The 16,933-nt window shown below is 38.0% G+C and overlaps 1 long non-coding RNA gene across 1 annotated transcript; it reads left to right on the top strand.

Annotated features, from left to right (window-relative positions):
- Positions 1-6,420: 6,420 nt before the first annotated feature.
- On the top strand, positions 6,421-16,108 carry LOC135329034 (uncharacterized). The gene is made up of 3 exons (XR_010390184.1): positions 6,421-8,508; positions 9,589-10,951; positions 13,601-16,108. It is a non-coding gene; the product is annotated as an uncharacterized LOC135329034 (long non-coding RNA).
- Positions 16,109-16,933: the final 825 nt, after the last annotated feature.

The following is a 16,933-nucleotide window of genomic DNA, read 5'->3' as shown; positions in this document are numbered from 1 at the left end:
TTACTTAACAATTGCTATGTTTTTTCTTAGCGTTCTTACCCTCCTCTCTGAAAACAAGCGCAGAGGAATGAGATGCTATCAATTTCTGATTAAAAATTATTATTTTCTCTAATACTGAGAATGGCCTGAAGGGGGCAGCAGATACCTTCCGCAGTATGTTTGAAGCACTGGCATTCTAACAGCAGCTGATAGACGGAGCGCCTCTCTCTGATTTATCAGTCTGTGCTGTTCGTGACTTTCCCTGATTCACTTTGGAGAAACCCAGAATGAATTTCTCAAAGAAATTTGAAAGAAAGCTCCCAAAGAGTTTTTGTGTGTACTTAAGAAAGCAAGCTCTTCTAAAGTAGAGTTTTTACAGGATCATTACCTGTTTTCACAATTCAGAAGATTAATGTACCTGACTAATTTTCCACTTGACGGAAAGATTCCTGCTGAACTATTAGCAATGTTTTGCTACAGCAAAATAGTGTGGTACAGAAAAACCTGAAGAAACATGAGACAGACAATGAAGAAGTACTAATTTTCACACTTCTCAAAAAGTACAGATTGACGAGAAACTAATAAAGAAGGAAGAACATCTCTCTACTTCTCGCTAAAATAACCCAAATGGTAATCTCTTTGGGCTAGGTCACAGAAAGCTTTAGGTTGGAAGGAATGGCTGGCTGTTATTTAGTCTAACATCCCAATCTAACGTTGCTCAAATGTTGGCCTTGTCCAGCCACGTTTTGAAAATTTTTGAAGATGGAAATTTCACAAGCTTTCCAGTCAAGTTGATACAGAGCTTACCCATTCTCAGAGCCGGCATTCAATGTGAGCAGGCAAAAGGGGATTTTGTTTGGTTGGTTGGGTTTTTTTGAGTTTTTTTTTTCAGTTGAAGGACTATTTGTTAAATGAGAGTTACTTCCTGCTACAGGAAACACTGGAAAGGTGAGCATAGTAATATACCAGTTCTTCATTAATTCCTGAGAAGAAAACATGGCAGAAGGCAACGATATATTCAGTTCTACGCTATTGAGAAGATTTCTGGTATGCAGGGAATCCTCAGGTCGCTCTGGCAGCCTAGGAACAAGGAAGCTTCAGTAAGCCCTAGAACTAAGATATTCAAAACTCCAAACCAAAAATTAATTACAGAAAGTTACATAACATTGCTTAAAATTAACACAGAAAAACATCTTAAATGAGGTTTGTAACAAACATAGTTCAAGTATTCCTTTTTATTGCCATGGAAGTTCAGTTGCTGGATTATGCATAATTTAATAGCTTTTAAGCAATACCCAATCAAAGAACTTTCCTAGAGTACAGATAATTAAATTTAATTCTTGTTGTGCAGTTCAAACATTTGTGAAAATTAGTCATCCCAAGAAATAACAAAAATCACATTCTCTGTAGTAGTATTCAAAATATACCAACATTGTGTACTTCTTTATAAATTACACTCCAGCAACTAATGCCTTCCTTTTAGGTTTTAAAATCTCCAGCATGTGTCTTACACACTTGGCCTTCTTGCCCTGTAATCACTACTTCACTTTAGCAATCAAAGAAGAATGTTCCACTTTCTTGCCTAATGGATTCTCTGTGGAATGTAATCATATTTAGGAGATGTTAATACCTAGACAGTTTAAAGATTAAATAAACCAACATAACTAACCCTTGTCATGTTAAGAAAAGCTTATGAATGAAAGCACAGCTAAATCAAATTTTTTAGATCTATGAAGGCTTCTATATATTTGTACACATATACATACTGCATTTATGCACAAAAAGTAGGATAAGCTTGAGCATGTTTTCATACCTGGTCTCAAAGGCTGGCTGGATTACCTTTTCATAGTTTTGTTTGCTTCTGGAAAACTATGCCAGTTTATACACCTGACAGGATCTCTACAGTACAACCAAAATTTTTCCCACATTCACAAATGCCTAAGTCTGTCTTTGAACAAGCGTAGCAAAAATGAAGAGCTAGAGGAACCTTGATAGAACTGTCTTCTGTTAGAATTTGTAGTTCTATCCAAATAGAAATATTCTGTGAAATCAGGTCTATTTAACTAAAACCTTTCTTTTGGAAAGAATTTCAGAGTGCGCAGGTTTTGTTTCTAAAGAGAGTAATAAACAATGGAACAAAAATCAACAGCAAACACAAAATTTTCTATTGAAAATTTGAAATGCAATTCCTGTCTTCCACAGGCCTGCAAAAAAAGTATAAATGCTCATCCAACATTATTGAACAAAGATTAACAAAACCCAGGGTACCACAAGAGTTTCTTCAGCCTCTTCTTAGAATGCATACAATAACTAGAAGCTCAGCAAAACCTACCCCCACTGTTCCACCCTTCCCTGCCTCCCATAAGCCCGTTACAAAGCACAGCAGGGCACTGATGGTTGACAGCCCTTGGGCAGCTTCATTCCCATCCCATTTGAGCGTCCAGCCTGCTCTTGTTGAGACATGAACATCTGGGCCACCACCGAGTGGATGAGGACCTCGCAGGACACCTGGGCTGGCCTGCTGGCCCTCCCTTCCTCTACTCTGTCATTCTTATGTCTGTCCCCCTTGTCATCCTGTGCTGCTTTGTGGACTGAAGGAATCCACTGCTGATTTGAGCAGGCTTTAACTGCAAAGCTTTTCTCCTCACAGGACAGAAAAATCTCTAGATGGGAGATATCCACACCAAGCAAACTCTTCAGTAAGGTTAAATTCCCCAAACAATTCTTCCCCTTGCTGTGCATGTGTACACACACATACGCACACATGCACACACACATGCACAGAGTTTTACTACCCAGGCCCAATTCACATCTTGTTTCTTCATGGTGACCTCTTAGCAAGAAATGTTTGCCACAGTTCCTGTACATTTTTTTTATATAATAATTAATTACTCATCCTTAAATATATACTTGAACAAATTTTAACTGAGGTAGTAAAATTTATAAAATAGATTTAGGGCTACTAATATCATTCATACTCTACTAAATTGCTGTTTTCCCTTTCAGCAACAGAGTTTCATGTCATAAAACTTAAATCCTCTGGATTTACATTTACATTAAATTCACTTAGATTTTAAATCCACAAGTCATAACATGAGCTACAGTTCTTGTTACATCACACTCCTACGCTGCACGTGCCATATGTACTTCAGCTTAAACTTTACAGCATAATTAAGTCTTAAAATTAATGCAGTGTGTGCAAATTAATTGTTAGTGGTATAGTTTTTCTTTTTTAAAAACTTCCTGCCCTTTTTGAATATTAATTAATAATTGCAGTGCATTACCTGAAGCTTTTTAATTTTCATTTGTATCAATTTACAATCATATCATTTTTAGTGATAAGATTAAGTGACTTAGATTAAATTACTTGTGGGAATGTATTAACCTTTTGTTCAGGAAGAGATGAGACATCACTTGCACCTGCTCTACAAATATGCACCGGGTTTTCTTATGCTAATGAGAGCACATTAAAATCTTATATAAAAACTTTGGTGTGGGTGTATAGATACAACTAAGATGCTTACATTTAATACTGCTCAAACAAGCAGTGGTGATGACTCATAAGTTCTATATACCAAGGAAATAAGATTAATCCTCTCAAACTAGGTGTCTCCAGTACACTTCCACTGAAAGAGTATTATGTTTACATGAATGTGGTGTTCAGGAAAAGGCATTGCGCTAAGCTATGGGGGGACTGAAGTCCGCTTGGAGTGGGGGGCTGGATCAGGGTCCTCCTGCCGGGAATTATTCTGCATTATCCTATGTTCCTGAATGTCATATCTGGCAACTAATGATCACCTGAACATTGTGCTGAAGAACTCCCTACGACAGTATTCCAGCAGAAGTTATTTGCTCTTGGAAAACCAAAGCTGACTTTATTTGTTAGAAGGAGCCATATGTTAAATAAAATGCCATACCAAATAAAGGTGCATACAGAAAAAATGCCAAGTAAAATTATTTGAAGCTTTGACAATGGAAAGAGTTTTTTAGAATGAGAGTTATGTCTTCTTGAATGAAAAAAAAAACAATGCAAACACAGAAATTCTATCTGTTGGTGACTAAAGGGAATATGAAGTAAAATTAGTATCTGAAAATCAAGTAAGATAGATCAACTGGAAAGGATTGTTACTACCTCCCTAATATTTGACTGCAGAAAAGTCTGCACAGATGGAAGTAAAGCAAGTGGGAACATAGGCCTATGTAAACCTAGGCAGAACCAAATTTTTTTCTTTAATCCAGGATTTACTTTGACATTCAAGACCAAAGATCAGGGTTTAGGAAACTCACTGACAAGTCCACTTAAAAGCTAACAGCTCTTATGAGGTACGCATATGGAGAAGCTCAGAGTAGAAGCTGTGTGATTTTGAGTTTTTGTACCACCCAGCTGCCTCCTGGCTTTTTCACAACCTCTCCTCTGCCCAGGAGTTCTTTCTGAACTCAATACCATAATCCCATGATGATAGGATATCTGCTGCTACAAGGAACTCTGATTTGAAAATCCCATTTTCATATAATAAGTGAATCTTTTTCTTCATATCTGAGTATTTTAGGATAAAATTTTATACAAATTTTCTGCCACACCATACAAGGGTTAAAAATCCATAAAAAACAAAGCTTATTAGCTCAGAAAACATCTAGAATTATTTATTTTTCTCTCATTCCAAATATATTTATTTATCTAGCCACTCAAGCCTTCCATTACTGGATGGATAACTCCTGTGTAAAGAGGCAATTTGTGACAGCATTTAATGATTTTTCCACATGGAAGCCTCTGTATAAACAGAAAATTTTACACACACTGCAGTTATGGTTTATACAACTACAGCTGACCTGAAGTTTATAAAACTCCTGTAATCCTGGAATGCACTGGTAGAGTGTATATTTTCTCAGCCATTAATGTCTGTAGCATCAGAACAAAGTCAGGCTGTTTCGATCCTGGACTGCTTTCCTTTCTTGACATTACATTCCATGGAAAAAAAGGTGAAGAATAAAGTATTCCCTTTTTTATCAGAATGGAGCCTTACACACCAAGGCTGTGCAGGCTAAGAAAGATTCCAATATACTGTATTTTAGAAACAGTGGTCAAGATTTTGCTGTTACTTATAATATGATGAATCCATAAACATGGGCATTTACATTACTGTAAGTGAAGACAGAATTTGGGCTATAAGTACAAATGGAAAAGACTGCCAGACTACAGCACTTGGCACACAAAGGAGGGGAGAGTATGCAGTAAGCCAAAACAGCATTTCCTTCTCCTTTATTCAACCGTCACCTCCCCTCCAAATGCAGCCACAGGCTACTTAGACTTTAATTTAAACTTTGCTGTAATGGCTTGCCAGTGAGTAGTCCACAGCAAATGAATTATACACACTCACTTATCTTTCAGCTATTCAAATTTACCAATTATTTTGCTATTTGTAAAAGTTAGCCCTCTCTTCCCCAGCCTCCTTTTCAAAGTTTCACTAGATTTTGCCTTTCCCCCGATGAAGAAATAAGTCAAAAATGAGGTCCTCTATCAGTACTATTTTAAGATGGGAATGTAAAAAAAGATGCTCAATTTATAGCAATGTAAACTCACAGAATTTCCAAAAAAGTCAAAGAAGTTACTCTGAAGCAACACTGGAGAGCAATGGCCCCATGTTGAACAGGGAATATCAACGTGTGCTGACAGACCTTAGATAGGTACAGTGGGCTAGTCATCAGAAATGAGGATAAGCACATGGCCCTTATATGTTTAAGTGATTTGGTGGTGCTGTATAAATATCTCTTATCAGAACAAGATTGCTAGCATTCTCTTCTACGTGGGAGAGTTCATTTTCATAATCAAATTATCAGATGTAAAACTGTATGGAAGAAAGACTACATGAGTTAAACTGGATTGCATGAGCTCAAAATAGAGTTAAAAATAAATTAATTACTTTTCATGAAGCCCAGCAAATCTCAGGCCTAAACCTCTCATATTTACAATACTCCCACATTATAGCTCTGGACTTTAACCTTCAGCTGTTCAACTTTACCAGTGATTTTGCTATACACAATCTACTTTTCTCAACTTAAACATTCTTAATACTGTAATTCCTTTTTATCTCTCTTTCCATTCCGAAATGTAAAAGTCTCCAGTCTGAAAAGCCTTTGCAATCTGTATCTTTACATTTTCTGTTTTTTAGTGCTGGAAAAAGAATAATTAAAAGAAAACCCTAAAGCCAGCTAAACTGCTCCTCTTGCGAGAAGGCTAAGACCTCTGCAACTGATCGATGAAATCATTTAAATTTGCTAATTTACTTCACATTAAATTACAATTGGAACAAAATTTTCAAACCTGACATTTCAAAAGCACCTAAATGATTTAGAAGTATTTATGTTTCAATAGGAGAGGGCCTGCTCCCAGGTCACCTAAAGCATACTTACATACTTGTACAAACTTTCATTTTCAGAGCTGGCAACTACTTTCCCTCTCACTGAAGTTTACAAGTGTTGCAGAGTGGTCGGCTCCTCTAAAACTGAGGCCTAACACCTTCGAAGTATGACAATGTCGACACTACTGTTTTACCTCTGGTTACGACAACACAGTTAAGTTTTCTTTCCTTTTTTTATGCGGTGTAAAACCTGCACAGCAAAAAATTATGTCATTTGTAATAATGAAAAAGGATATTTAGAATGAGCTAATGTAGTCAAGAATGAGCTAATGTAGTCAAAATGTCATATACTACATAAGAATACTTTAAGTTGTCAGAAATGTATTTAAGCCTTTGTACTTTAGGAAGGGAATTAGGGTAACTGAATCAATGATAATCATTGTCATACTGAGAAAAGGTCAATGCAAATTTCAGCTAACTTGCTTTTAACATAGTTTGGCCAGTCAGCACAAATAATTTTGAAACCATGCTTTTAGACAGATTTATTTGTTTCCCTCTTAGAAGACAGTGACCTCAAGGACTACAGGATTTATATCCTCTGACTGCAAGCCAGATTTCTGTATCCTGTTTATTATTTAATATGTGCTCTGTAAAATAAGCACAATTCAAATGCTTTGCCATTCAGTCAGGAGTCAGACCCAAGCCCAGATTTAGACAGAATTTAGATATGTATTTTACCCAGCGATTATTTAATGGTTGTGAAACAGAACCACTGAAGCCCTCTTCCATGTGAGCGCCCCAGCCGCTCGGGTCAGCACGCAGGCAGAGAGCCCCTCTCAGCCCGCTGGGGACCTCGCGGCTGCGACGGTCTGGAGGGACAGCTATTTAAATCCTCTCTAGCAGAGGAAGAAATTAAACATAGATCTCCTACTTCCTGGACGATGCCTTAACTCACAGACGTCGTGAAAAGAAGGAAACGCTAACACCTCTTGCCCTGATTTTTAAGTGACTCCTGCTGTCTTTCTGAAGAAAAGATTGCAGGTCTCTCACTTTACAGAAAGATTACAGATGGATGGAGAGACCTCCCTGCAGGCCTGAGGGAAGAGCTGGATTTAGAGCATACCCTGGTATTGCTTCCTCCGGGTTAGGACTCAGCAGCGTTCACTGCGGCTTTGGATGCTTTCCCACTTCGTCCTCAGGGGATTTTTCCTGCGCCTGGGCCAAACACAGGCCTCTGGGCTGCACTCGCCTGGAGCTGCTGCTGAGGTTGCTGCTGCAACCTAACCTTGCCCCGAGACGGCTTCTCCCACCACGCGACTTCATGAAGTGCAAGTTTCCAGTAAATTTTAGGCAGGCTGTTTCCCAGAAGCCGCTGCCCCCTGGACATGCTAGTAGTGTAAGTCAGCTAAATAAGGTAAAGCTAAGATTCAGCAGAAGCAAATAGGGAAAACTCAGCAAAAATTGCACTGTTTTCCATATGATCTTGTAACATATTACAAAACCGGTGGAACTCAGCAGGTTTAAACTGCAGTCTGCCCCTACTGAGCTCACCCTTTCTTTCACCTGCTTTCTCATTCTCCCCCTAGTCACTGTTCGCTCTCTCTGTATCACTGGCTCTAGCAGCTGAATCCACAGAGAGGTGAGCAGCCCAAAGCCCATTTTCTAAACAGCAGACTAACTGCGTCTGCAGCTTGCAGACTCAGCGGCAGTGGAACTGAGTACTTACGACAAGTGAGATCAAATTTAACAGCACCCTCCTTTTTTCTTCCCATCCCCTTCTGATTCCACACTGATCTTCTGTGGCCTGCTTTCAAGTGAATTTCTTTCCTGTGCTCTGTGTTTTTCTTCACCTTCCCTTGAACTTTACATTTACTTCCCTTCTCCTCTCTCCCTCCACTCTCATATCTACATACAAAACATTACAATATCACGGTATTGTTAAGCTACAGAATTAAAAGTACAGTCTGGCTCCAACTAACCTTGGTCTTGCAAAACCATTTTATTTCCTGCAAGCTACAACAACTGGGAATGCAGAAAGCTTTCAAGGTCATCTCAGCGAGCCCTTCCTACAGTCTAGCTGGATGGAGGCTCAGTGCTACGGGGAGATACATTTTGGCATTGCCAGGAATGTCGCAGTTGCCTGTGTCTGCAGACAGAGCTACAGTAAAAGGTAGTTCAAAATATCTAATGAAATAAAAGGAGTACCAGAATATGGGATTCACCTTGTTTCTCCACCTGTTTCGGTGACAGTGCCTAAAACTGCATCCAAACTGTTGAAGCTGGGAAACTGGGATGGAAATTTCACAAAATTACTTGCGTGAGATTCCTGAGGTTTCCCAGCTTCATACAGAAAAAGAACAAGACTGGCTTTTCTCACAGAAGTGTAAAACTATCCTTTGATTAAAACAAAGATATGCAAAATCCACCAAAAAAAAAAAAAAAAAGAGATTAAAGAAAACTTGATCAACCTTTTTGAACCTCCAAAAATTCTCTTTCCCAGCATATTACTCCTACGTATGCTTTATCTACCCTGCACTCAAACTACCACCATATGAGGAAGAGCACTCTTCAGCCCCAGAATCTTTCTCCTAATGGTTTCAAAATTATTTATGCGATTTAAGCCTCGCTATATGCCTGTAAGATAAAACAGTGTTACAAGATGGGATGTAGGACAGAGAGGCAAGTGAAATCAGTTGCTAAAAGGCTTACTGGAAAAAACAGAGTCAGAAAGCAGGTTTCCTGATCCCTGGCTCTCCATGCCTAGTTGCATTGCATGACTGCAATGCAGTGACTGCAATGCAATGACATGAGGTTGCATTACTGCAATTTAGTAATGATTGTGAGATTTATAACTATTTTTAAAGATTTCTACACATCACAGATGATAGTGATATTTTAAATCTCTCCAATATAGGAATATATAATTATCTTTTCATGTTCATGCTACCAGACCTCTGAAAAGTGTCTCATATACTGTTCATATTTGGCACAATTTTCTCCTCTGGAACAAAAACTCACACCCAGCTTGTGTGCTGTACCACAACTGTTCCAGCAGAGCATCCACACTCACAAGCACACAGGACTTATTTAATGCCTCCATACAAATATGAATGCAGCATGAGAACAGGACCAGAATAATTGAGAAACAACTTTCGGTTATGAGAGTTTGGGAGTCTCAAGTTAGGATCAGCTGCAGTTTTGTGGCAATTCTGTGATTTTATCCAAAAAATAATTGGCAAAATCTTTCCAGGGAAACTGTTCTCCATCTGGAGTGCTCCTCGACAACCTAAGTCACTGCTCCATGACTCCTGGCACTTTCGTGATCATCCTTCCCACTGTGTCACAGGCTGCTACCTGGTCTCCTCTCCACAACGTTTCTACAATTACAGCCATACAGTTGTATAGTAACACATCTTGCATGTGGCATAGCGTTGGGTCACAGCCATGAAAACACTTAAAACTGCTATCTAATTGTAAATGGTCTTACTGAAGTGAAATGAATTTACTCACACATTTAAAAAGCATTATGTTCTGTTAATACATGACTTGCAGACTCAGATCATTAATTTCTGTGATTATCATGATAATGTTTAAAGATTAACGAAACAGATCTTAGCCTTTGCGATGACTTACGTCTGGGTGCAAAAAGATTACAGGTCAACTTAATTTTGTTAGTTCTTACCTTGACTATACCATTTCAATGCAATCATTCAGAAAGGAGACAAATTTGTCAACAAAGTTAAATTAGAGATGTAAATTAAGTTATAGATATTAGTAATATTAAAATATTGCCTTTTACTACCCCCCAAAAAATCATAACACAATGAAAAGATTCAACATTCACTAGTAAAAAGGCTTTTTATAGCACCAGCTTTTGGTTAAGCAGTTTACAAATTTTAGTAATTAACAGATTAAAAACCACTCTGGCACAGCTTCACAACTGCATGCAAACAGAGACATTATTTCCCCCACTAATCCTAGAAGCAAATAGTAAAATTGTTAGCCAAATTTAGGTCAGGAGCTTAAATAGCTGAGGGTATGGCTGTCAGTTCACACTGTAGTCATGCTTCTCTAAAAAAGAGCATCTGTTGGTTGACATCACGAATTTTGATATTACACAGATATGCGTTTATACCAGCTGACTTTAAACATAACTGAAAAAATATCTCCTAAGCAATTTATCTATGAGAAGACAGTAGGAAGAAAAACAACAGCAGCAGTTTAACATGTGAGATTTATATTCTTGAGTCCTGGGTTTTGACACAAAGTATTTTTAATTTTTTTTTTTGTTGAGCAAGTGGGTGATACTACAGGATGACAGGAACAGCATGTGTTCTTGACCAGCTTGCTCTTTCCAAACAACGCTGGGAAGCTGCTGACATACCAGCATGCAGTATGTATCACTTGTAGAGCAGAACTGCTGAAAGTAACTCGGCCAGCACATTCACGGACGCTTTCGCATCTACTCACCAGGTTCCCTAGGGAAAGCGCCTGCTCCCGAACTCAGGCTTTCCCCAGGAGCAGCAAACACTGAACTCTCCCAGCGCGGCTCCCAGGCCTGGGTTCCCCCTTGGCACCTGGTGTCCAGCTGTTCTCCTCTGTGTGTCCCTCAGGTAAGCGCCACTGCTGCGGTAGGGTGCATTAAGAAATGGTATCTCAGTAAGACAAGGAAGTACATACGGGAGTTCATGGCTGCTGAGATGCGACTGGTGTGGTTATAAAACAGGTAATCCAAAATAGATATACACTCACCACACCGTACAAAGAACTTTCAAAGAAGAGAGGGTCAAAAGAGATGCTTTCGATAATTAATATTACTAAGAAGTGAGAACTTCTCCCTTTTACTCAATGCTTATTCATTAAAAGCAAAATATGCTGACATTTCCCCACCCCAAAAGTTCTTAAAATCTTCCATAGTGACAAAATGCATATTTTAATTGGCTTCCAATGACATTGGTGATTTATGGATGGTTGATCCTAAATGCCATTCACAATATCCTAAAAAAAGAAAAGGATGTGTCTGCAAAAAGCACTGGAGCGCAATGGCAGGAGAGAAATAGTCCATCATCACATCTTCCTTTACAGGGATTAAATCCTGTATCTTGTGTAATCCCTGACAAGTCTCATTTATTTCTATGGTGCAGGTCTTTACATTTAAAATAATATTAAGATAATCTGAAACTCTTTCTGGTAATAAAGATTTACTGTAATATACTCTTCAATCAAGGAATCCTGATGTGATTATCAAATGCATTTAAAATGTTCAAGGAAATGGAAAATATTCCTCAGTCAACTTGGAAAATCCAGGTCAGGCTTTAGAAATATCAAAAACATCCAGAAAGAAGCTAACTGCCTCTGATTTCCTACAGGAAATTTTTGCTGGGTAACATGCAGAGTGATGACCATTTAGATAAGGTTATTAAACTCACTATAAATCTAATGTGCATTTTACTAAGAAGACAATTAACAATCACAGTTCTGAGTTCAGTAAAAACGTCTGCTCAGTGTGCATCTAGGGTTAAAATAAGGTCAGCTATCACAAGCAACTGCTTTCACAGTCATTTTCAACTGATGCAAGTGTGGGAGAGGGGGCTCTGTCACTGCACTGATTGTCAGCACTGCTACGTTGGTTGCACTAGCCTAAATATGAGTAAGACTCTATGGCAATTTGGATTCAGTACCTGATCCATCCAAAAATTAACTCAGTAGGGGGGGAAAAAAAAGAGGATGGGTGTGGAGGAGAAAATAGTTTTCATTAAACAGCAGGCTCTCATTTTGGCTTACCATGGGCAAAAAGGGATGGAAAGCATGGAATATCCTCTCAGATCAGACTTTGTCAGCTTAAAGCAAACATATCCCACAATACTAGGCTCTGCAAGGAATGAGAAGCAAAATAATACAAGAAACCCTATAATTCCTTTAAGGTAACAAAATGATGGAGCTTCGTTTGGAATAGTAAGTACTGGATTGATCACCACCTATGAAAGGTGATGCTGCACTAGAAATTTTGGAGAGGGTGACAGAAATTACTGAAATGTGAAAAGCATTACAACTATTACAGAAAGAGTGACATTTTGATGATTTTTTTAATTTAGAAAGGATATGAGTAAGATAAAATTACACAGATTAATCAATAGTAAAAAAAGCTAGATGACAAACTTTGTTCTTCCTGTGTCATAGCTCAAAAACAAGAGGACAAAAAGTATTGAAGAATTTCAAACCAATCAAAGGAAACACTTTTTAAAAAGTATGCAATTAAACTATGCAATTCTTTTCCACCGGAAATAATTTGAGTCAGTACTTTAACAGGAGTCATGAAAGGATTGGGTATTTAGACTTGCAACTATTGCCAGCTATTTAGAAAAGAGAGTAAGTCTGATACCTGCAGGCTTAAATGTATGCAATCTGTATCCGATATCAATCTCCCCCCCAATATTACAGAAACAGCTGTTCCTAAATCTGTCTCTAGGGAGTTTCTTCCATCTTCCTGTGAAACATGAGGTGCTGCTTATTGCCAACAAACAGTATGCTGAACTGTTTGAATTTTTTTTATTTGCTCTTGTAAGGGAATTCCGTTGTTTCTTACAAAACAAGCAACGATACCTTGTCATACAGAACCACAGAAAAGTTTAGTCTGGGATGACCACAGGAGGTCATCAGCTCCAACTTCCTGCTCAAAGGTAGGTCACCCAGTTAAGGGCTGCTCAGCGTCTTACCCAGCTGAGTTGTGAAAATCTTCAAGGACAGAGGTTCCACAGCCATGGAGCAACCTGCTCGAGTGCTTAACCACTCTCACCGTGATGAGATTTTTGCTCGTGTCCAATTGGAATTGCCCTTGTCATGTATTTTGACCATAACCTCTTGTCCTTTTGTTATGCACCTCTGAGAAGAGGCTGGCTCTGTGGTCTCTCTAACCCCTGTTTAGTGGAGGGATATGGAAAGACTGCAGTTAGACCACAAATACACGTTGCCCTTCTAACATGCATTTTTTATCTCGCAAGGGTATTTAGACATATCACCAGACCACAAACTACAAGTTGCAAAACAGATCAAATGGGATGAAAAGGAGGCTTGTATTAGCCACAGAGTTTCTTATACTTTGGCTTTTAAAACTGTAGTCATTCATAGCATATTCTCGAAAAAGTCTTTGCTTTAATTTCAATTTAATTCCGCAACCTCTTTAAAGATAGGAAATCCTATTGCATAATTTGAATAAAATTATCAAGAAATGCATTGATCATGAATACCATATGAAATTTCAGGTGCTTCCTTATGTGACCTATGCATGGAACATAATTTCAGTGTGACCCAGAAGATGCACTGTACTACACTCCTTTATCTAAATTGCAGACTTTCGTTTCTTCCTATGAAAACTGTGAGTCTGAGGATGGCTTTTCTAAAAAGACATTTACACTGCATGCTTTCAAGATGTCTACACTTGAGAGTTCAACTGCAGAAAGATACAACTAAAAAGAAGTATTCATCGTTTAAGTACAAGCAGGGATGTTAATCTTGCCATTCTGAATTGACAGTTGTTCTTTTCAAGTGAACTGTGACTTGAGCTCTGATTACACAATCTTCCCAGGCTCCAACAAAAGAAGCTCCAGTTTCACCCTTACTTTGTGCTGCCGATCTATTTTTTCAAGTATTCATTTTGATAAATAATACAGGACACTACCCTGAAATTAAGTTTTTGTCAATTAGATTTTGCCATTAAGAGTGGAAACAATATCTATGTAAACAATCTTTTACAAAATCCAGTGAGATTTAGAAATCTACAAAGTTGGTAAGCTTCCCAGTATTTCTCAGGTTTGCTTTATTATTACTGTCTATCCTGTTTTATTATTACTTTTATTTTATAGGTTGGGACATTTAACAATGCATTAGCTTTTCTTAATTTAACAGTCTCTGATCCAAAAACACATGAGCATTAGACTCTATTAGAATCCAAATAATCTATATCAAAATTCCTTACCAAGTTTGTCAAAAGCATAATGACGACTTTTGTTTTGTTTGCAATGAACAAGAGAAAGTGTGGTCTTGCTCCTGCCAGCCCAAAACATGAGTGTCACGGCTACCCCATGCTTCATTTTAAACTCAGCAAAAGGAACAGGATAGTTCGGTCCAACAAACAAAACAAAAATCAAACACCCTCCTTGCGACAAACCCAAAACTTACTGTCTTCTTCAGTCCTTCAATCAGTCAAGAAAAAATCATCTACCCCACCTCAGAATTGTCCTCCTCGGATTTTCTTCCAATTCTCATTTTATATAAAACACTTGACCTTCATTTTTTAGTTATATCCATTCTGCTTATGTTTGTTTAAAAAAACGTAATAATTTGAATATCAAATATCTAAGTGAGAGCTCTTAAAATGTGAAAGTAAAGTTTATTACTCACTCACACCACATAAAATACAGTCACTGGCAATCTATAGACCATATGTTGAACCATTTCTTAATAGACTTTGCACTTTCAGCCCTGTAGCTATATTTTTTGGGATCACTGCCAAACCCTTTCCTCCTGGTGCTGACAGCTTGCAGCAATACTGTGCAGACTTCTTCACACCACATTCTTCAGTCCGAGACATTATCTAGAAATCTAGATAGCTCAGTGTTGAAAGACTGCTCAAACTTACTCCTGCTTTCTTCCATTTTAAAAAGAACACAAAACAAAACAGTATAAAACAAAAACCGTAACAACCCAACAAAACTTTGATACAGGTAAGTTAAGCTTTGCTAGAAAAACCTGAAGGGTAAAAAAACTCCAAAAGCTCCCAGAGGTACCACCTGCCAAACTCAATAATGTGGAACTTGCCCGCGAACCAGGATGTAGTATGTATTTAATACATATGTATATATGTATTTTTAATACATTATTTAATACATGAATACAATCTGTATTTTAACACATTACTATGTATTTACATAATTTCAAGTGACAAAACAAGTGAACAGAAAACAAATCCGTTACAGCTTACTAAATACAGAGAAGCAATGTCTGACTCAGAAAGTTCCCGAGCTGCAAAACTGCTGGGGGCTGACAATGCTTTTGGAGAAGGTATTACTATATGCTTTTTGTTTGTACAGCCTTTTTTGGGCATTAACTTTTAACTAGTGCTGGTTAAAAGAAACCTCTGGTCTGACTTATTCATTCTTCTGTTCTACATTATGGTGAACCTCATTTCCCTTGTTGCTGTGGCTTTTTCTAGAATTGTTTTTTTACCTCATTACCTGGGTCTGGTTCCAAAATTATGTGTGTGCACTCACAAAAGACTGCAGAAACCTTGGGAATGAGCCAGCAACTGTTTTAGCCAGTATGTGCCTTCGCTTCTCTACTTAATTATGCCCAGGGCTCAACAGATGCCTGGATCCAAACCGATATCTACTCACCTGTCTCTCATCACTACAACAGGATTTTGCTAAGAAAAAACACAACAGCTTCTAGGAGGGGGATTTTCACATCCAAAGAAGCGCAGATTTTGGAGATTCTTACAGACCCATTATATTCAATTAACAGTGAGCTAGAGATAGGGAAGAAAAAGGAATAGTTGTGTTCGTCCCTAATCATATATGCAGACCACTTGCGATAGTGCTCTTCAGCTACCTGTTACTACAGATACCTGCTGCTAAACAAGCAACAAGGTAAAGAACTAAGTTCTCTAAATACATCTACAGCTTTATTACACAGGATGCTTCATGAAATTTATGTTTTGAACACAGAACTTTCAGCCTGTGAATGTAACTTTAGATGAGGAAACAAATTATTGTGTTCCCTATACATTTCTTTAACTGCTTCTATAGACACATCACTCTTCTGGCTGTTAAAGAAAGCAAGTAGGGCACTATTCTGCCATGTTCTTGCTTGTCACTTCAACTCAGAATACTTGAGAAAAGTGCTTTATGCCAACATTGTCACAATTTCTCAAAAGAAGTGAGGTTCCTTAACAAATACACAAAAAATCTTGTTATCTGCTCCATCCTGCTCTGTAATCAGCACCAAGGCCATTTTGACTATGAACGAAAACAAAAGACTCAACAACAGTGTGGTGCTGGAACTGCATTTTGTATGTGAGAAGGGATTTTACTATTCCTTTCTCCCAGTGCTTATCTCTAAAACTTAGATTATCTCCATAAATTGTTTATTTCTGTATGCTTTTCAGATAAGAGTGCCTAGATTAATTATTCAACAGGGAAGAATCATGCCTTCTTGCCTTATCCTATTGTTTTGATGCTTGGATATATACGGACAAAATATCCCTGAATTTTAGCTGAACAGTGAATCATAAGAAACAATAGCAGATAAATGATCAATGTCATTCTAAAAAATGTGGGCAATTGTGTTTTAACTGTATTTTATCTGTATTCCTGATATTGAAATAAGCAAACGAAGCCATCATTTGTGGTATGATTTTGTAGCTTAAGCCCATTAGTTGCAGAACAAGATATGATGGCAGGATATACCCCGAGCCCATTTTCTGTAGTTTTCTCTTTGGCTACGTGTTAGAAGTAGTGCTAAAGGATCTGGCACTGTTTTTTTCACACACACCAAAGTGCACAGAAATGCAAAAAGCTATTTTAATTTACTAGGTTTGA

Source organism: Dromaius novaehollandiae, chromosome 8, assembly GCF_036370855.1.
Source record: "Dromaius novaehollandiae isolate bDroNov1 chromosome 8, bDroNov1.hap1, whole genome shotgun sequence".
In the NCBI taxonomy this organism is placed as follows: domain Eukaryota; kingdom Metazoa; phylum Chordata; class Aves; order Casuariiformes; family Dromaiidae; genus Dromaius; species Dromaius novaehollandiae.
This window is presented reverse-complemented; position numbering and strand designations above follow the sequence as displayed.